The sequence below is a fragment of the Amphiura filiformis genome, chromosome 20 (assembly GCF_039555335.1).
Source record: "Amphiura filiformis chromosome 20, Afil_fr2py, whole genome shotgun sequence".
NCBI lineage: Eukaryota > Metazoa > Echinodermata > Ophiuroidea > Amphilepidida > Amphiuridae > Amphiura > Amphiura filiformis.
In genome coordinates, this window is record NC_092647.1 from 35,896,837 (window position 1) to 35,919,388 (window position 22,552).

The 22,552-nt window shown below is 35.8% G+C and overlaps 1 non-coding gene across 1 annotated transcript; it reads right to left on the minus strand.

Moving 5' to 3' along the window:
- Positions 1–9,006: 9,006 nt before the first annotated feature.
- On the minus strand, positions 9,007–9,079 carry Trnav-aac (transfer RNA valine (anticodon AAC)). The gene has a single exon. It is a non-coding gene; the product is annotated as a tRNA-Val (tRNA).
- Between the last annotated feature and the right edge of the window lie 13,473 nt (positions 9,080–22,552).

Genomic DNA, 22,552 nt, shown 5'->3' on the forward strand with positions numbered 1-22,552 from the left:
TATCGCGTCGTGCTATCTGTGCTCTGCTTATTAACCTTTGAACTAAGAAGGCATTAAAAAACCCGCGTGTTCACGCCAAAATAATATACGCTAATATTATAGAGATCCATCCGTTGGAATGTGTAGGCTCTCATTCATCTGGGTATGTTGAAATTAAGATTTTGACCAACATAATCAACCAGACATTAGTGGCGTAACTAGGATTGGTAGCGCCCGGGGCAAGAATCAAAATTAGCACCCCTACCCCTTCCCCCACCCGAGAATATAATGGCGCCCCTCCAATTATTGAAACAAACAATTAGACAAAATAAGGCCTACCACTAATTAATTTTGATTACTAGAAGTTGGATATCGGTCTTAAAATGTTCTTTCAATTGATTTTGTGCTGAACATTCTGACTTTCATCGCTGAATTGGGCAATGTGACGCCCCTCTAAGGGTGGCGCCCGGGGCACGTTGCCCCCCCCCCCCCACACACACACTAGTTAAGCCACTGCCAGACATATGTATTGTTGACTCAAGGTCATTTGCATCACAACCCAGCTGAAACTCCAGCTGAAGGTTTCAGTCGAAACGTCGATTCGTCCGTCAAGTATATTTGATTGACCAGATTTAATCAAATCCATCCTTTGCGCTCATTCGTGATAACATTTTTACCCCAGGACCGACTATAACAAATTGACCATGGTTTTCATTTTGCTCTATTCTTTTGTCATCGCCAGAATTGTCCAATTTTGTGATGTCGCGCTCACATTATGACGACATATCGATATTATGTGAGGAATTTTTATACTTATTTTGGTATCACTGGATGGAAGAGGCCCATGTACCTTTTGCTTGCATCAGCCCTCCGTAGTTTATACTACAGGACGAAGGTTAATGTCTCTTTACTACCGCCTATCGCTATATTGAATTAAGTAAAAATCGTCCAATTGTATGCTTCTAGTGGGAATGATCTTGTTTTACTATCAAGACCGCGGCAAAGCCATGTTAAAACACACTGTTTAGTCCCATAATAGATTTAGCTTTCAATTATTTCTATTCCGTATTACATGTCACGCAGTTAGCACATGTTTATACTTGAACCTCCTCTTTGCATATAAAAACAATTAAGAATTAAAACAAAAATATTTTCATAAAGATAAACCCATATACCGTATTATATTAAACAATTAATGAAGTAACATCCCTCATGCGACTAAAAACAATATTTCGATAATTGTTTCGTCATTTGAAATCTTATTTGAGATTGGTTGGCTGATGGTTTAAGCGCCGTGCTGCCTCAAGAAACCTAGGGTTATCACAGTTTAAAAGCGAGGAAGACTCTTTAAATCTTAGAGAGGGGCTCAATATAAAAACGACCTATCCCACATTTTGGTAAAATGTAAAGGTCATCAAAGGTCATTATTACAAACATGAATCATCATGAATGTAACTTGGTAAAGTTGTTAAATCAATGTTTAAGATGTGAAATTGTTATGTATTGTATTAAAAATCCACACACAAAAGTCCTGTTTTCTCAAAATAACCCAAATGTGGGATAGGTCGTTTTTACATTAAGCCCCTCATTATTATTATGACAAATTGAAGCAGCTCCTGTAATCTTTATGACAACTTTGATATTTTTATGGAAACTGCCGACGACATCAACATATTTTATGGTCAGAACGAATTTCTCGAATTGCTCTGATTTTGGAAGCGTAAAATACCAATCGGAAAAGGCAGGGGGCGAAATACCAGACATAAAGACTCTAAATAACCGGACCGCACAGTTAACATTATTTTGGTTAATTTCAGCATTAAAATTGCAAATATTTGTGGGCATCTTGCGTATACCTTCATGTTAAATAATTTTTGCATTTGGTCAGCTGAACGATTTTGTTATTTTATAAACTTTAGAAATGTTGTCCAGTACACCACTGATAATAAATACTAAGCATTAATATACCAAAACAAAAGTAAGACATAAAATAAATGGACATGTTACTTTAATCCAGAATAGGTTACTTTTAGAAGGGGAGTAGGTTTGATTCTTGTCATGCGGACTAGTTGCTTTTTTATTCAGTACATCGAAAAAATCAGCAAAGGAAGACTATTACAGAATATATTTGAATCAATATCCATTCCACATAGCACTAAACAGGAGTGCTAACTGAAGAGACGACTGTAGAGATATTTCTTAAAGCGGTCTTCAATCGATTGAATGCCAGTGAACTCTTTTGGGAGCTCATTCAACAGTGACGGTGCAGTCAGGGCAAAAGCTCTATGGCAGGCTTCAGAGCAATTGCATTTTTGTGTAAGAGAAGGGCGACCTTTATGCAGTGGCTGAGGGCCTATGATAAGTTCACACAAATAAACTGATAGAAATATAAACACAATGAAAACATGCTTGAACGAGGACGAGACACTCAAGAGGCTTCTAAGGAACACAATCACTTAAGTTCAACTGGGAAAATATGCACTTTTCTATCATATTCGTAGTACAGCACCTGTGTTTATAAAGTGTTACGTAAATAACAAACACGAGTTACTGCTTGACAAGACAATGAAGACATTTTTTTGAGATTCGTTCAGTTTCAGACAATGAATTGCCAAGAATGACAACCCATGTCTTGGACAAAGAATCATGTTTTATATTTTAATCATGTTGTCATGGTTGTGGTCAATTTTCCTATATGTTTTGAGGGGCCAGAGTGTAAATGGACGCCACGGGGCAGCAGCAGCCACATAAGTGACAAGCTACAAACCACCTATTCCCCGGGCTATCCCCTTTCTTGTAACTTTAGATTAATATGACAATGTATTGAATCTAATCCAATGCGACACAAAATTACCACCATTTGAATGGACTAAATCCAATTCTAAAAGTGACACTTTAAACTTATGATTTGTTATTCAAGTCTTTCGGATAGTTTCTGTGCGCAGAATAAAATCATTCATTTAATCTTATGTTACGTGCTATCATTGTTGATCCAGTACTGGGCTTATTTGTTCTTACTGTCGACTCATTTTACTTGAATAATTAACCTTACACTTCATAACTTTTACATGTCAGCATTTAGTAGAATTTGTTGTTTTATATTTTGCCACATTGATAGAAATTACCATCCACCATTTTCACTCATAAAATGGTAATGTATCCTGACCATCACCCGCGGTCTTGCTGAAAAAAACACCGTATAGGGATGATATTACAAGAATATAGCACAACTATTATTAGCTAAAGGAGGTGTGGCGCCGTGCTCCAGGTAGCTCATCATATTGTCTTGAAATATGTTTGTGCTAAAGAAACATAATTACTTGACCAGTTAATGTTTATGTATGCCCAATCGGGATGTATATACAGAGTGGGCCAAAAACAACTTTACCCAATTTAAAAGGTTCATATCTCAAAATTGGAAAGTCTGCTGCAAATTGTTTTCACATATTCGTAAAGAACATCTTCTTTAAAGTATTTGGTGAAAAAACTATCCAAAAAAGTATTAAATTAAAAACGTGACGCTAGTTTTAAATCAAAGAGTCAAAATTAACTTTGTCCACGCAAAGGCCTGCTAACTGTCGCGTCGCATCACTTGCAATGGCGAGTTCGATAAAGAATGAGAACCACTCAGTATATACGCACAAATGTGTTCAGCAATTTTATATAACACAATCAAATAAATCGGACATGAACAATTTAAATGTCAAACTATGATATTTCGTCATGATATGCAGCTTTCACGTTGCAAAGATAAACACAATTCTCTTCAAATATGCGCAAAGCAATTGTAACCTTAGACCTGATTTTTTTGTCATTACGAAATGTTATCTACAAGAAAGTTTGAAGTTATTGAAGTTATTGCGTTCGTGGTCAGGTGGTATGTTCGGCAAATTGTTGCGTCGAGCTCTGGGGTTAGCTGCAAGTTCCCTTTGATCCGCTGCAATATTTGCAGCTGAACGACCAGTTCTTGGACGTCCGCTCCGTGCTTTGCATCTATTCATCACACTTCCGAGGTTGTGAAAGTTGTTCGTATGAAGAGTTATGGTAGGTTTCGGTGGGATCTTACGTTCGGGAAACGAATCCAAAATTGACTCAGCACTACCAAAAAGCTTTCTGTTCTTAATTAAGTATACCTCATATGCCATAAAAGTCATCTCTTGTGTTGTGAATTGCCTTATCTTGACACCTTGCAAACCTATTTAGAAATAAGCCATGCAGTCACAAAATGCACGAAGGCCTATTTAAAATTCTAAAATTGCGCCAGATAAAACCTTTGTGATTGTGTAATTTTTATGCTAATTGTTGGTCAATTACAGGAGTGAAGTTCGAGTACATGACAATTTAATGGGGGTTAAGATCGATTGTATTTATTTCATGCATGTAAAACAATCATCACTTTTCCAAATACAAGCCAAACGTGTTTACCAATTACATGTATGCCTAACGCATATCGTCGGACGCATCACATACTGGTCTATCTCGAAAAACACGCATTTCGAGAAAATCGCAATTGAAAATCTTCGTATTAAGTTAACCTTTCTATAGTTTAATTATACTATGGATTTTAATGAAAGTGGTTTTAAATTAAAGCATATACTTAACAAATTTATTTAAGTGGAATTTTGAATTATATTTATGTATGCAGTATTGCTTAAAACTACACTAAAGTTGTAGTTCTGTATGTGAAATAGTTAATTTCCCGATATCGTATTTAAAATTCGTTTCATACTGGTCTATCTTGGGGCTATCTCGATTTCGCGAACAATGATGTGATTTTTTAGACGCATCACATACTGGTCTATCTCGAGATAGACCAGTATGTAATGCACTTTCAATACGATATCGGGAAATTAACGATTTCACATACAGAACTACAACTTAAGTGTAGTTTTAAGCAATATTACATACGTAAATATAATTAAAGATTCCACTTAAATAAATCTGCTAAGTGTATGCTTTAATTTAAAACCACTTTCATGAAAATCCGTAGTCTAATTAAATTATAGAAAGGTAAACTTAATACGAAGATTTTCAATTGCGATTTTCTAGAAATGCGTGTTTTTTTCGAGATAGATCAGTATGTGAAAATACGTATTTTGAAAAAATCATAGATAGTTTTAATTAAACATTTTATAACTAATTATCTAGTAAAAATTGAGGTCTGTAATTGGTTGTATTTGAAGAGCTCCGTAAAAAAGAACTATGTACCAATTTTCTCAAAAAAAGTCAAAAATTCAAGATAGACCAGTATGTGATGCACCCGACGATATGTATGCCGTACTCTTAGCAATCAGACACATACCATTGAATTACGTGTGGACAAAGTGATTTTTGACCCTCGGACGTAAAACTAGCACCATTTTGTTACTTTAGCTTCTTTTGCTTTCATTTCTTCATGACATACTTTTAGAAATATATACATTTAGAATATGTAATAATATTATGAATAGCTCTTCTACAATTCGAGCAACCACCCGCTGAAATTGGGTAAAGTTGTTTTTGGCCCACACTGTATTGGAGTATAAATGATTCAAAAGCTTTTAGGGTCAGTCCATATCAAAACAGATTGAGTGTACACCCACCCTCTTGGATTTTGCTCTCCTTTGGCTCAGGGGTACCTTTCATGGACCCCTAGGTGAGGTCACAAGAAAAAATTCAAATTCAATTTCGTTTCCGAATGGCGGGCCATCTAAGTTTGGCGACCTTGACCAAAATTGGGAATTTAAGGTGTCCAAATGACAAAGAGCTCTCTTTGAGAGGCATTTTCTTCTTAATTAAATCAGTTGTGACCCTCTTTTTGAATGTGGTCACTCACTGGCTGTGTCTGAAATGCCTAATGCCAAAAAGATTGATTTCGGAATTTCGTTGGGATTTCAGGGGGGGGGGTCAAAATCAGCACTTCGTACTGTTCAATCAAATTATCTTTGATTTTGAAGGACCCATGATAATGTCACAGTGCACTTATAGGTCCTAATTATGTTCAGAATGGATTAACCATGTGCCAATGTCTATGAGCAATTCAAAAAAAGAGAAATTTTTTGACCCCCTACAGAATTTTAGGCCCCCCTAAAGTGGTTCAGCTACAAATGGCGCTTAAAATCGGCAAATTTTGACACCTAATAACTTTAGGTGTACACCAGATATGAATTTCTAGTCTTTTGCATCTGAAAGAATGTAGTCTACTGTTACTAGTAACATAAGATTTGTTTTGTATCTTGCGTGTTTTGGTTCTAAGTTGATTGTCCCAGATATCCCAAGTTTTGACTAACAATGTACAGGTTATGGGTACAAAATGTCAATTTCAACATACCCTTTTTCTATTTTTGATCACTTTATAGCAAATTGTCTTATTTATCCTGTTATTACATAGTTAACAACGTCCGATTTTGGTGATTTTGGTGTCTAATTATGTTTTCTTGCATGAGAAATACAACTATGCAACTTAAAAAACTGTACAAGGAACCAATGACCTTCTTACATGTCTTATTACAATATGGATGCTTTTGGCAGCCATGTTGCAAAAGATGGTCATCGGTTCCTTGTATAGTTTATTAATTTGCTTAGTTGTATTTCTCATGCAAGAAAACATATATAATTAGACACCAAAATTACCAAAATCAGACGTTGTTAACTATGGTCAGAATTCAAAAAGGTCGTTGACCTATGAACATTTTTCGTCATAGCGCCCTCCTGAAAGGTCTGACACATAACAAATTTTTTGGAATCCTCATGACCATACGAGTAATTTGATATATTACTTGACATAATTGGGAGCATTCTGAACATTTGACCCCATAACCTGTACTTTGCATGTGCATCGTTGCCAGGAAGTGCATTTTTGACCCCTTAAAAATCCATACAGAGGATTAGAAAGTAGTTTTTCTTATTACTTGACTCAAAAGCAACTTGAAATATCAGGATAAATAATACAAATGGCTATAAAGTGATCAAAAATATAAAAAAATATTATACTAAAATTGGCATTTTGTACCGTATCCTGTATGCATCGTATATGTTAGGCAAAAATGACTATTTTTGAAAGCGTCAACTTAATACTAAAACACAAAAAATACAAAACAAATCTTATGTTCCTAGTAACATTAAACTACATTCTTTCAGATGCAAAAGACTAGAAATTCATATCTGGTGTACACCTAAAGTTATTAGGGGTCAAAATTTGCCGATTTTAAGCGCCATTTGTGGCTGAACCACTTTAGGGGTGGCCTAAAATTCTGTAGGGTCTAGAAATTTCTCTTTTTTTTGAATTGCTCATAGACATTGGCATATGGTTAATCCATTCTGAACATAATTAGGACCTATAAGTGCACTGTGACATTATCATGGGTCCTTCAAAATCAAGATAATTTGATTGAACAGTACGAAGTGCTGATTTTGACCCCTCTGAAATCCCAACGAAATTCCGAAATCTCTCTTTTTTGGCATTAGGTATTTCAGACACAGCCAGTGAGTGACCACATTCAAAAAGAGGATCACAACTGATTCATTAAGAAGAAAGTGCCCTCAAAGAGAGCACTTTGTCATTTGGACCCCTTAAATTCCCAATTTTGGTCGAGGTCGCCAAACTTTGATTGCCCGCCATTCGCAAACGAAATGGAATTTGAATTTTTTTTTTGTGACCTCACCTAGGGATCCATGAAAGGTACCCTGAGCCAAAGGAGAGCAAAATCCAAGAGGGTGTGTGTACACTCAATCTGTTTTGATATGGACTGACCCTTTAATGAAACTCCAAACAAAATTTACACACTTCCAGATTCGCACTATCAGAAAAGCTAAACACATCACCGTAACCATAATATTTAGTGTGTAAAATTAAAATAGCGCCTGTCCACACGTCCAAGAAGTGCTATTTTCCTTACCAGCTCTGAAATATTACCACTCTAACTAGTCGTGACGTACCGACCGACGGAAATTTTAACAAAACTATATGATATATATTACGATGTGTCTTATAGGAATGGAAAAATATTTCTTTAGCGAAATGTTAATACACCCCCCCCCCCGAACAAAAAAGCTCACAAGTTCAGGTGTGTTTAAATATTAAAAAAACACAATTTCAACTTAATTTTAAGACCAGGATATTAAAAAGGTATATCCAAACACAATGGTTTTATCTGACATTAATTATAATTATTACAGTTATTGTTGTTTATTTGACCAAGAAAGTTAATTTCAAAGCATTTCAACATGTATCGATCGAAGGTGGTCAGTAACGTTCTGAGTGATTAGCCTGTCCGCATGAGCCCAACGCAATGCAGAATACAGCCGAAACGTAGGGCTTTCTAAAAAGGATTTTTTGGAAATAATAGGTACCTTTTGCAAAACACCTAAAGTTAGATGAAACAAACAGAGGAAGAGGCTTACGCATCATACACTGGAACATGGAAACATTCAAACATTACAACTAGCGCACGAGATCAAATTAATGATGCTTAATCGTTATTCTTAATATATCAATATACAGGGGAAAGAAGAATTACGCATCGCACACTAGCATATTTAAACATGAATTTACAAATGGAAACATAACATGCATAGGCAGATATACCAGAGAAAAAACTCCGGACATACCTGCCTGTGCGGGGACTTGAACCCCAGACCTCTCGCTTGTCGGGCGAGCGCTCTAACCACTGAGCTACACAGACTGTCCCTGATAAACAGGACTCAAGTCTGGTACTTATGGATATGAGCAGTCAAGGGTGAACAGTACAAACAACACATTACGCACCAGTGCACGAGATCAATTAATGATGCTTACCCGCCAGCCTAATATAATCATACAAACAGAGGAAGAGGCTTACGCATCATACACTGGAACATGGAAACATTCAAACATTACAACTAGCGCACGAGATCAAATTAATGATGCTTAATCGTTATTCTTAATATATCAATATACAGGGGAAAGAAGAATTACGCATCGCACACTAGCATATTTAAACATGAATTTACAAATGGAAACATAACATGCATAGGCAGATATACCAGAGAAAAAACTCCGGACATACCTGCCTGTGCGGGGACTTGAACCCCAGACCTCTCGCTTGTTGGGCGAGCGCTCTAACCACTGAGCTACACAGCTCAGTGTAGCTGATGAAATAGTTTTTTAAGATATGGTCTTAAATGTAGCGATAGTTGTCTGTATGGGCGCAGGCTACGTACATCCATCCCTGGATAATTTTTTCTATACGCATCGTTTAGGAAATTATCTGAATTTAAAAAATGAAACTGAATTTTGAATACCATTTTTAGACTTTTTAGTTGTTATTATTAGTGTTCTCTTTAAAGATATGGTACCACAGAAATCATTGTTAGAGCTTTTTTTTAATCTTAAGAGAGCATTATATGCGTTAAGGCGAGCATCAAAATAGTTGACATTCATTGCCAATACTTTACATTGCAGTACTTTACATCACAAGGGGTTTTTGACGATTCACAAACCAACTCGTATATTTCTGAACCATAAAATATAGTCTTATCAGAGTTTAAATCCTGAATGCATATGAGAAATGGAAGTAGCTCCTGTAATCGACATGACAACTTTGGTATATTTACGAACATTTCTGACGACATCCACAAATGTAATGGTCAAAACGAATTTCTCGAATTTATTTGATTTATTACCTTACTACAAACGTATGATGTTATTATGTCATGATCTATCATTATAAATCCGTATTGACTTGACTAAAGTTTAAACACCGAGTGTTTAATATTCTGTAGATTATTTTAGTATCTTTAGGATAGCTATAATGTTCTGAAATTCAAGCAGTAGTACTTAAAAATAGTTAATTAAAGCACTTTACATGCTAAAACAAGAGGAAAATACATAGGCGACAGAAAGCTTTTTTTCCAAGGGGTGGGGATGCACAGTCCCCCTAAAATCCTAATGGAACAACAACAAAATAAAGTGGGAATATGTAAAACGAATGATATGTTGTGGTGAAGATCAAGCGCAGAGCATTATTATCCTGAGTAAGTTGATATGGCTGTTATTAAATTTGTTCTGGACGCTTGCGACAAACGGCGGACAATGCTGTTTATTATTTCGTCAAGCATTTTACTGAAATCAGTTATCTTAAATTTCATAACTTAAGGGGGTACTACACCTCTGCCTAATTTTGTGCCTATTTTTGCATTTTTCTCACAAATTATAGCGCATTGGTGACAAGTAAGATATGTATATTATAGGGGCAAGGACTACAATTACTGCACTGGAAATTTTATTTCAGCACAGACAACAGTTGTGGAGTTACAGTCAAAAATGAAGGAAAACCAATATTTGATCAATAAGTCAATAACTACTTGCCTTGAGTTGCTGAATTTTCTGTGCAGTTGTTGCAGTCCTTGCCCCTATAATATACATATTTTACTTGTCACCAAAGTGCTATAATTTTTGAGAAAAATGCAAAAATAGGCACAAAATTGGCCAGGGGTGTAGTACACCCTTAACATTTTAGCATTCGGTTGAAATGCTTGTCTCACTCCATTGATAGCAATCGCAACTCACGCAAAAAATGATGGTAATGTACTCTGACCATCGCTCGCGGTCCCTTGCTGAAAAAAAAATCCGTATTATATGAATGATATTACATGAATGTCGCTCAACTATTATGAGCTAATGGAGGTGTGGCGCCGCCGTCACCCCATCATATCATCATATAATAGAGGTTATTCATGTTCTATAAGCTGCATATCTTATCATCGACTGCTATACCTTGTTTTGGATTTTCAAAAGAAGTACCTGCATGTGCAACTATGAGTGTTTCAAAATAGCCCTCCAAAGTCATTGAATTGGTTTGAATGAGGAATATTACGGAAACCAGCGCAGAGCCTTTTGTTAGTAGTCGCACATGATTAATGTGGATAACCTTTATTGCATTGAAATGTTTTATGCTTCAAAGAGGGTAAACTAAAATTTAAGCTTTCACTGTATTTTCAAGGTTTATCCCGTTAATGCTTGGCCATTTGGATGTAATCATGTATGCTTGTAACTTTTAATATATAAAACGCCTACCCAGCAAACACATAAACGTTTTTAAAACGTTTTAAATAAGTTATATTTTGGATTTTGGTTTAGGTAAAAACAAATATTCTGTCAACACTTAAATAACACTATATTATATATATAATATAATTGCCCCCAGCAAACACAGAAATGTTCGTAAAAGGTTTTCTTCAAAACGTTTGAATAACATTTAAATGACGGGTTATATAAAGGTCATAAAAACGTATTTAAAACGTTATTGCAAATATTTTGGGCAAACATTTTTCGCAAAATATTTTTTCAACCCAAAAATAACATTCTGTTTAGAATGTTTTGTATCAGGTTTTAAAAATGTTTTTGGAATGTTATTACAACGTTTTTATACCCTTTATATAACCCGACATTTAAACGTTTTCTGTAAACAATTTGTGTTTGCTGGGCAGTAGATTATCAAAAAATGTTTTTCAATGTTATGAAAACGTTTTATACCCTTAAAATACCCTTTATATAACCCGACATTTAAACGTTTTCTGACAACATTTTATAACCTTTTGCGAATGATGTCGAAAACGTTTTGTGTTTGCTGGGTAGTAACTATAAATATTGTACATTTGCAATTTAAGTTTATTCCGGGAGTGTATTCTTGCTTTTTTGCCATTACTTTTTTTATTTATGTTCTTTATACAGATGTCCCTTGTTTAAATCAGTAGTCATTTAAAAATGACTAGTATCGAGTATCAGTACTCATGGTACTCATATCTATTATCAATTTATTGGCCATTCCGTCTTCTTCTTGCTTTTGTGGATTTACTATTAGCGTAATTTGTTGAGAATTTTAGTATGTGGTATTGTTTTTAGAAATGCTGTACCTTGTGAGAACAAAAATCTGATTCACTGACGGACATCAGCCTGCCCGCAGCCAGATACTTATGAGATAGTAGTATACAGGGTTTCAGAAAATTGTCTTTAAGATTTTTGAGAAATATTAGACAAATTGACCCACACAGAAAGACGTCCGTTATGCTAAAAAAATAGTGCTCCTGAGACTTGCGACAAAATATTTATACTGCAACTATGTTTTACATCCCAGATCACATCTTCAACCACGTTTACCAAGTTGACTCTGTTGTTTGCAAAATAATAGATAAAAGATGCGATTGGCACACTACTACTTACACGAATTACGATCTGCTTTTCAAAAACGAAACTTCTTCAAGTTTTCATCACTTTTTTATACTACTTTTCAAATTATTGCTTGTAATTTCAGACCTTTGTTTTGTACCTCCGTGAAGATGCGTTAAACAATAGGACCCTATGTAAAAATGTCTTTCGTCTTTTATAAATGAATCAAGTATCCGTGACTGTTCTCTGATGTTTTACCATAACCACACCTTTCCTTTTGTCTCTTTTTTCCTTAAGGGTAGTAACCAATTATCACCTCACCCTGTATTTTAGTATGCACCCGATAAAAACACCTTCGCAAGAAAAAAAAAAAAATATCATGTGGTTTTTAAAATGGTTTCTAAGGCTCTGATTGACTATTCAATCGCTAGTAATAACCTTCTAGTTATCAACCAATGATATAACTCGTTACTTTTTGCAACGAAAATAAAACCCGAAGTAACTGATCAAATCCCCGACGCTCAACTCGCTCGCGATTGATGTAGATATTCAGCCCATGACGTTATCTGTCTATTCGAGAAGTAAAGAAGACCAATTAGAGATATCGATTCATCGTGTTCTCTTTATGAGGTAAAACACGAACATTATGCTGGCGGATGCCCTTGGCTGCTCTTTCCATGCATTTTATCAAAAGTACTTTCCATAGTGTGAGATGTAAACCCCTTTCCTGCGGAAATGAAGAAATCATACAGGCACAGATATAAGGTTTTTACATTATATAATACTCGAACATTTATGATATTTATTTTATTTTAATGAATAGCTTGGTTTGGTTGCTCCTGAGCAAGCTCTATTAAATTTTGGATTGTTCTTTTAGATCAACAACGTTACACAAAATGTTAAGTAATTATTGTGGGCATCAATTGACTGGTATGGATCATTTTGCATTTTGTCTATAGAATCAACGCAGGTATACCGTATTCATCTGCCTATCTCTACACCTGTTCAACTCCATCAGCAGTGTGTTTATGTAGGCAGTGATTAGAATAGGTGCATTGTAGTGATAAAGTGAATTATGATCGAGATAATTGTAATGAAACTCATTGAAGATGCCAATGAAAATGGACGGTTATGTGTAGTGCATTTGTCAGCTTTTTTTCTTTAAATGGAGCCTTGTTCCATTAGTGTTTTAGATGTCTTCAGGGGCATCATGTTTTGTGTATCATCTGGTTTATGTAGTAACGGACGCGCCATTAGGCTAGGTGGAGGTTACGTAGTTTTTTGGAAAATAAAGTCAACAATCTAAATCAGCGATTGCCAACCATGCCGTTCAACAAAATCATGTCTTCAAATATTGGAAACATACCCACGTTTTTGAGAAAAAAATGTAATTCGGGAGCCCGCCGTATCAGAAAAGCAATCTGGATAAGCAAGAGAACACCGAACAGAGACGAGGGGGCCCATTATCTTAGTCGCGTATACGATCAACTCCTGGGAGCTGATGGTCATTGCCCAAGATTGTCGAAACTGTCAGGTCAGTAAAACATGACTGGTTTTGACAAGATGAAATATATGAGTTTCTACAGACCTAATGAACCTCTTCAAGATCCATCGCTAATCGACGAGCGATTCGTATTTGACCAACGAGGTAGCGGGCTTTTCTCAACGAAAGAAAAGGCGCGCTACCCATGATTGGCTACAAACAAATCGCTCCTCGCTCAGTGATGGAGTATGAATTTAGCTTAATATTATCACTGCAGTTGTTCATATTTTCAAGAACTCCATGTCCCCTGGTATTGTACCATAAACAGTTTTAATTGAGAATGTGATCCTAATCTTTAAATTCGGAGACAAATATTTCTAATAGCTACAAGGTAATCTCCATCCTAACAGCGTTGTCAAAAAGTCTAGAGAAATTGATTTACAAAAGGATCAGCAAAGTATATCCTCCTTAGTGATTGGTCATCAAAATAAAATCTACATTCCTGAATTTAAAAATAAAGTAAAGTATTCCACACGCTAAAACCACCAACATTCTACATGGTATTAGGGGAGCTGCTGATCGCTGGATTGCAAAAGGTACGTGGATGACAGGAACGAGAACATAAAAACTACATACAAATAGATTTAAAAATATTACCACACACTTTAAGACTCTTACACCACGACTGACTAAACTACCGCACGCTCCCCTGTTTTCCTCAGATTATCTACGCCGCACCCAAACCCTCACATACCCCACCCCACAACCTCACTCTTAGGCAAGGCGCCAACATCATATGCACAAGGAATATCGACATTATAGCAAATCGACCCGGTTGCTCACCAACACCCAATCCCCCCCCCACACACACACACCCACAAGAAAACACACACTTTAATGTCATGTCTTTCCAGCAAGAAATTTAAACCGTCGTAAAGAAAAGAGTAATACGTGTTTTATAGTTAAGAAAATACACCAGTTAATTTGTGAATCGTCAAATAGGTCTACCGTAAGTAATCGTACGAAGAGTATTGGTAATAAATGTCAACTATATCGATGCTCGCTTTACTACGCTTAATGTTCTCTTACGATAACAAAGCTAAAAATTCTCTAACAATGCTTTGTGGTAGCATATCACTAAAGAAAACACTAACAATGACAACTGCGATGTTTCACATATTTTCCGCAGTGTAAACAATCCTCCTAAAGCAAACACACTTGCTGCGCTATCCTGAAGATAAATCTACTTTACTAAACTAGGCACCTGACAATGATTTAAAGCAACTGTGTTCGCAATGCATTAAATTTTTCACATAACCTTATCACACTAGGTATCTATGTTTCAATGCTTTGGCAATTACCTTAATTACTGAAATCATGAATGTCACTCGGCGTTTATTTATGTATGATGTTCATGTACTCACTCGCCGCTGACGTTAGGGCAAAGGGGCGACGTGATTGGTTGCTGACCTGTGCAGTACGGCATTTTTGGTCTGGTTGACAGGACGTCATACGCAAACTAGTCTTATTAATTCGATCTTCAATAATCATAGATTACGTCAGTAAAACAACGTATCTGGCCAAGTGAATCATAATTGACTAAAGAGAAGCAATGTATTAGTTTATGTTTAATTCAAGTGTAATAAGCTAGAAATTTGACACTCCTAATTGAGCCCTTAAGACAAGTATAAATGGTTAATTACATGGTTTGTTATGTAATTACTACAAGCTATATCATTGACCGAATGGTGAAGTGAAGTAAAAAGCCATTGATATGAAGTGTTGCAGTTTTGAAAGAGATACTGCATCCTTTTGATTTCGCTGATTTTATCCTATGCGAACATTCAACGTAATTGTTCAACGAATAATGTTCAAGTCGTGTCAGAACTGTCTTTCTTCCGTGCATTGACATTTCATTTTATCCTGTCATCTCATCGCTTGCGAGTGCAGTCAACGGGATTAACAGATTGCATCTTGCACATAGTGCCAACAATTATACCGATTAATAACCCACGGTTGCTATCGTTATCAAGTCATATACTTCTGGTGCCCGTTTCTATTCATCGTTATGTATTCTTCTCCCGTGCATTATTTTCGCGAACTACCCTTCATAGCCCAAATTATATAAACATGCACGCTAAACAATACATTATCTAAAACCCGCACGCTAAACAATAGATTTTAGATAATACGTGCACGCTCAAATACTAGAAATACTACTTTCACATAACTATATACTTTCTTTCTTTGGGTTTAATGGCGCCTTCAGCTACTCTGGCTATTTGCGCCCATAACTATATAATTTGTCTGTGATACCATCAAAAAAGTACGAATTCTACATTCTGTGGTGTAAAAATAGTTATAGGTTATGGTATTTTTCATGCACACGGATATAGGTAAACTGTGTTCTATTTTGCAACTATCATTGCCATAAATTATGATTAATGAACTCAAATAAATCATACATCAAATGAGAATAATCGAGCTTCTATTAATTAAAAAGGGCTAAAAACAGGTGAACCATAATTATACAAGATGACACCATCACCATTACAAAATATTCAGCATTTTACAAATGAAATACACGTAGGCCTATATCTAAAATAACATAAACACGCCCGGGAAACACACAGTAGCGCATAATATCATGATAATGCTTTATAATATTGAACAAATTGTAAAATTCCACTGTCGTGTGTTTTAATAATAAGTAGATTTTAAAGTTCAAATTCTAGAACTATAAAGTCCAGTTGATATTGATATATAAGTTTATTCTCTCATCTCCATTCACCGTAGTACTAGTAGTAGGACGTCAAAATCGATCGTTTCTAGGTCAACTGGTTCAGTGCTCTCTGTGTTCGGAACCACGATTGATCACAACATAAAGTCAATTGGTTACAAACCATGCGTGAATAAGTTACTAAAGTATGACGTATGGCGCAATCGATACCATTGATAGCTAGCATATACAGTGATTGATTTTCTTGACCAGTTAAATACTACCTGGTCAATGACCTGACGGTGTTTTTAGAATTTAAGATATTTCCCTAATATTCAAACTAATATAATGAATGCAGCAATTAATATTACCTGTTGTTTTAATACACTCAAAGCTTTTCGAATTATAATGCCTCTTTTAAATTAATTACTTCTTGAATTTTTCACTACTTTCACTTTTCTCTTACTACTGTTCAGATTGATTTCGCTTTTTCATAATCGACACTTTTTGAGTTTTTCGACAATTTCTTATTATACTTTTCAAATTATATTGGTCTTTTAGAAATTGACACTTCTGAAGTTTTCAACAATTTTTCTCTTACTACTTTCACAAACTACATTCTCCGAATGCTTTTAGAAATTACAATCTGCTTTTTCAACAACAACAGTTTTCAAGCTTTCAACACTTTCCTATACTACTTTTCAAATTATATTGGCCCTTTCAAAATACACCCATTTTTTAAAACTTTTCTCTCACTGCTTTCACAAATACATTTTTCTACTACTTACACGAATTACAATCTGCTTTTCAAAAACGACACTTTTCCAATTTTTCATCACTTATTAATGGATCAAGCATCGGTGACTGTTCTCTGATGTTTTACCATATGCACAACTTTCCTTTTGTCTCTTTTTTCCTTAAGGGTAGTAACCAATTATCACTTCACCCTGGATTTTATGCACCAGATAAAAAACACCTTCGCAAGAAAAGAAAAAAAAATCCGGTGGTTTTTAAAATGGTTTCTAAGGCTGTGATTTAATATTCAATCGCTTGTAATAACCTTCTGGTTATCAACCAATGATATAACTCGTTACTTCTTGCAACGAAAATGAAACCCTCAATAACTGATCAAATCCCCGACGCTCAACGCGTTTGCGATTGATGTAGATATTCAGCCCATGACGTTATCTGTCTATTCGAGAAGTAAAGAAGACCAATTAGAGATATCGATTCATTGTGTTCTCTTTATGAGATAAAACACGAAATGCTGGAGGATGCCCTTGGCTGCTCTTTCCACGCGTTTTATCAAAAGTACTTTCCATAGTGTGGGGTGTAAACCCCTTTCCTGCGGAAATGTAAAAATCATACATGCACAGTTATAAGGTTTTTACATTATATAATACTCGAACATTTATGATTTTTATTTTATTTTAATGAATAGCTTGGTTTGGTTGCTCCTGAGCAAGCTCTGTTATATTTTGGATTGTTCTTTTAGATCAACAATGTTACACAAAATGTTATCATACACTATTCCCCAGGATATAAGAGTAAGTCATTATTGTGGGATGGTATTCATCATTTTGCATTTGCTCTATAGAATCAACGCGGGTATACCGTATTCATCTGCCTATTACATCTGTTCAACTCCATCAGCAGTGTGTGTGTACAGGTGGTGTTTAGAATATGTGCATTGTTGTGATAAAGTGAATTATGTTTGAGATAATTGTAATGAAACTCATTGAAGATGCCAATGAAAATGGACGGTTATGTGTTATTAGTGCATTTGCTAGCGTTTTTTTTTCTTTAAATGGAGCCTCGTTCCATTAGTGTTTTAGATGCTTTCATGGGTATCATGTTTTGTGTATCATCTGGTTTATATAGTAAGGGACGCACCATGACTAGACTAGGTGGGGTTAATGTATTTTTGTTGAAAAAAGTGAACAATCAAAATCAGCGATTGCGACCATGTGGTTCAGCAAAATCATGTTATCAATTGGAAAGATGCCCAAGTCCTCGCGAAAGAATGTAATTCGGGAGCACGCCCTATCAGAGAAGCAATTTGGATAAACAAGAGAACATCATGAACAGAGACGAGTGTCCCATTATCTTAGTCACGTATACAATCCACTCCTGGGCGCTGGTGCGCCCTCTGTTGGATCAAAAACATCACTCTGAAGATGATCATCGCCCAAGATGGTCGAAACTGTCAGGTCAGTAAAATATGATTGGTTTTGAAAAGATGAAATGTGTATTATTCTACAAACCTAATGAACCTCTTCAAGATTATACTCCATCGCAAATATACGAGCGATTCGTATGTCACCAACGAGGTAGCGGGCTTTTCTCAACCCAAGAAAAGGCGCGCTACTATGATTGGCTATAAACCAATCGCTCCTCGCTCAGTGATGGAGTATGAATTCAGCTTAATATTATTGCTTCAGTTGTTAATATTTTCAAGAACTCCATATCCCTTGGCATTGTACCATCAACATTTTAAATTGTGAAAGTGATCACAATCTTTAAATTCGGAGACAGATATTTTTCATGGCTACAAGCTAATCTCCACCCTAACAGCATTGTCGAAAAAGTCAGAGAAGTTGATTTACAAAAGGATCGTTAAATTATCTATATATATCCTCCTTAGTGATTGGCCATCAAAACAAAATCGACATTCCTCAATAAAAAAAAAGCTCTGCACAGTAGGGATCCGTCTAGAATAAAGCGAAGTATACCACACGCTAAAACCACCAAAATTCTACATGGCTAGGGGAACTGCTGATCGCTGAATTGTAACACTACGTGGATGACAGGAATGCGAACATAAAAACTATATACAAATAGATTTTAAAATATTACCGCACAATTTAATCGACTCTTCACCACGACTGACTAAACTACGTACCGCACGCTCCCATATGTTCGTCAGATTATCTACGCCGCACCCAAACCCTCACATACCCCACCCCACCTCCTCACTATAGTAAATTGACCCGGTTGCTCACCAACACCCCCATCCCACACACACACACACCCACCCCAACACATACTGAATTTCCAGCAAGAAATTTAAATTGTCGTACACGAGAACAGTAAAACATGCCTTATACACGAACTTACCGGGTGTCCCCCAAAAAGGTTGAAAATAATCTAAGTTAATGTTAACAAATATAAATATCCTTTTCATGACATAATCTATGTACCCCCTGTGAATGTCACGTTCACAACCTACGTACTTAGTCCGCATTCCAGGCATTCCTGACCAAGCTCTTTACGTGTATACAAGACGAGGTTCATACCACCGTCACAGCCACCGTGCATTTGGCGGGGCACTTGAGCAGGCCCAGCCATAGCATGGCAGATGCCGTATTTTATTCTGATAAACAAAGAATACAACTTGTTCAGTTTTATTTCAAGAGTTCAGTCAGAAATGTAAAAACAAACAACAGCGATGTCAAGTCAACAAAATCCAAGCAAGTCCTAAATGCTTAAGATTGTTCTTCAGTTCACTATTTTGATGACAGGAGATACAGCGTGCAGAACTGCTTTCACCGAAAACGTGTTCTTCTCTAATGACCCTATTCCTTTAGTTGTTACCACCAAGAGTCAAGAAGCTCTAAAACTGATTTATTTGCAGTGCACAATATTTAATTTTGCAATATGTTTTTTTTTGTGCAATAAGTTCAACAATGAAAAATAAGAGAATCATAAAAAGTAATAAAGAAAAAATCTGAAAACAAAGGCGCGCTTGTGTTCAACTTTCGTTGTGCGATATTTTGATAGTTAGCCACTCTTGACACCCCTTAGCAAATAGTTACAAGAAGGATAAATAAATATTATCTGAAAAAATGACATTGTTTTGTTGTACCATCACAAAATGCGGTTCAATTTCTACATGTAACCTTTTTATGGGACACCTTGTATTTGCGTGTCGTGAAATACACCTTATCGTAAAGTAATCGCACGAAGAGTTTTGGTAGTAAATGTCAACTATATCGATGCTCGCTTTACTACGCTTAATGTTCTCTTACGATAACAAAGCTAAAAATTCTCTAACAATGCTTTGTGGTAGCATATCACTAAAGAAAACACTAACAATGACAACTGCGATGTTTCACATATTTTCCGCAGTGTAAACAATCCTCCTAAAGCAAACACACTTGCTGCGCTATCCTGAAGATAAATCTACTTTACTAAACTAGGCACCTGACAATGATTTAAAGCAACTGTGTTCACACATTTTCCACATAACCTTATTACATTAGGTATCTATGTTTCAATGCTTTATCAATTACCTTAATTACTGAAATCATGAATGTCACTCGTCGTTTATTTACGTATGATGTTCATGTACTGACTCGCCGCTGACGTTAGGGCAAAGAGGCGACGTGATTTGTTGATAACCTGCGCAGTACGGCTTTTTTGGTCTGGTTGGCAGGACGTCATACGCAAACAAGTCTTATTAATTCGATCTTCAATTATACTCATACATTACGTCAGTAAAACAACGTATCTGGCCAAGTGAATCATAATTGACTAAAGAGAGGCAATGTATTAGTTTATGATTTATTCAAGTGTAATAAGCTAGAAATTTGACACTCCTAATTGAGCCCTTAAGACAAGTATAAATGGTTAATTACATGGTTTGTTATGTAATTACTACAAGCTATATCATTGACCGAATGGTGAAGTCACTGAAAGAGTAGAAAGCCACTGAAATGAGATGTTGCAGTTTTGAAAAAGATACTGTATCCTTTTGATTTCGCTGATTTTATCCTATACGAACGTTCAACGTAATTGTTCAACGAATATTGTCAAAGTCGTGTCAAAAATATCTTTCTTCCGTGCATTGACATTGTATTTTATCCTTCCATCTCATCTCTTGCGAGTGCAGTCAACGGAATTAACAGATTGCATCTTGCACATAGTGCCAACAATTATACAGACTAATAACCCACGTTTGATATCGTTATTATGTCGTAAAAGATTTCTTGGATCGACTTGATATATGTACCTGCAAATATGTACCTGTATAATATGGTGGGTTTTTTTTAAAACCAGAGCGTACTTATAAATGTAATAAGTATTTTTTTGTATTCTATACTATCTTTAATCTTGTTATATTATTTGGTTGTATCAAATGTTTGTAGGTTTAGCTCACATTTGGTAGTGTTATGTAAAATGCCCAGAGGCTTGTACAATGTACATTGACGATTGAATAGTCAATCACAGCCACTCCTTCCCACGCTTTCTCCTTTCACACCTACCACGTTATTCCTTCGTTTTCTCTTCAAAGCGCACGAACTACATTGACTCCTTCAAAATATTTCCAGCTTTCTTTCAGTTCCTACCTTCACAGATTACAGTTGTTTTTTAAACCGGCACTTCCTGAAGTTTTCCAGGCTTTTCCCTTACAGCTTTTCAAATTATAATGCCTCTTTTAAATTAATTATTTCTTGAAGTTTTCACCACTTTCCAACTACTTTTCAAATTGTTTTCGCTTTTTCAAATTCGACACTTTTTTAATTTTCGACAATCTCTTATTATACTTTTCAAATTATATTGGTCTTTTAGAAATCGACACTTTTTAAGTTTTCAACACCTTTTCTCTTACTACTTTCGCAAACTACATTCTCCGACTACTTTTAGAAATTACAATCTGCTTTTTCAAAAACAACAGTTTTCAAGCTTTCAACACTTTCCTATACTACGTTTCAAATTATATTGGCCCTTTTAAAATACACAATTTTTTTAAATACTTTTCTCTCACTGCTTTCACAAATTACATTCTTCTACTACTTACACGAACAATCTGCTTTTCAAAAACGACACTTTTCCAATTTGTCATCACTTGTTTTTACTACTTTTCAAATTATTGCTTGTAATTTAAGATGTCGTTGACAACATTCCCACTCAATATTCAGTAGATGTGAAGAACAGGTTTGATGAGTTACTGAAAGTTAATGAAGAGGAGCAGACCCCAAATGAATTGTGGGAAGACATGAAAGAAGCAGTCCAGAGCACAGCAAAGAAGTACATCCCTAGAAAGATGAAACGGAAACAGCCGTGGATCTCTCAGCAGACCTTAAACCTAGCTGATGACAGGAAGAGAGCAAAGGCAGATGGAGGAAAGGAAGAATGGGCACGCTTAAACAAAGAGGTCTCCAAAAGTGTTAAGGAGGACAAAAGAAACTACATCGAAAGGAAGTGTGTGGAAATGGAAAGATGTAAGGGTGACTCAAAAATA